An 899-nucleotide genomic window follows, 5' to 3' on the forward strand; every position below is an offset into this window, starting at 1 on the left:
AAGTTATTGTGTGTTTTAATTGTTTTACCTGTTTTTAGTTAGATATTTCTAGAAGTTAGAAAGGTTCTCCAATATTCTTGAATTACGGTTTTAGCTATATATTACTCCAGCTGTCCAAGGCTAATCAGAACTGTAATGAGACCTGTATAAGACATATCAAGAATTGTACAGTGCCATATAAGATTCTATTGGGAGAGCTATTGTGGACTTTATCTGTGGATTATTACAACACTTTGTGTGGGATTTATTCATATTGCCTGGGAACTTTACAAATCATCGGTGGACATTCAATTTTCCTTGTGGATTTTGTGATTATTGTTAATTTGAAACCTGGGAAGGATCAAGGATTATACCAGGACATTCGCATACAGATAAGTAACACTTTAAATCATCGTACTAGTCTTGTACCACCAGATTACTTTAGATAGTAAACCATCTCTGTATAATATTGTATATATAATTAAATTGTGTTTTGAATTTAGCTGCTGGTTTCTCCTTTCTGTTATTCGTTCATGTAACAGGAATTGGGGGCTCTTGTCCGAGATCGATATTTAATTTTGTGAAATCTAACTTTGAAAAATTAATTAAGAAATTTTCAAAATTTGTGTACAAACTTTGAGTTTACATTTGAAACCAACAGCTAGATAAATATGACTACTATGCAGGTAGAACAGTTTGTTTAAAGCGCCATCCCTGGAAGTTCTTTTGCAAGTTAGTAAGAAGGATTTACTGTTATTGGGTAAACAATTTAGGCCTTACTATCAAAACTAATTTGAGGAAAGCTGAAATTAGGAATGTAATTATAAGATATTTTGTTGACAATGGCAAATTTGACTCTAGTGCATTAGATAGTATAGAGGAAACAGTCAGTTCAGAAATTCAAATTAGACAAATGGAAC

This window comes from Argopecten irradians, chromosome 4, assembly GCF_041381155.1.
Source record: "Argopecten irradians isolate NY chromosome 4, Ai_NY, whole genome shotgun sequence".
Taxonomy (NCBI): Eukaryota; Metazoa; Mollusca; class Bivalvia; order Pectinida; family Pectinidae; genus Argopecten; species Argopecten irradians.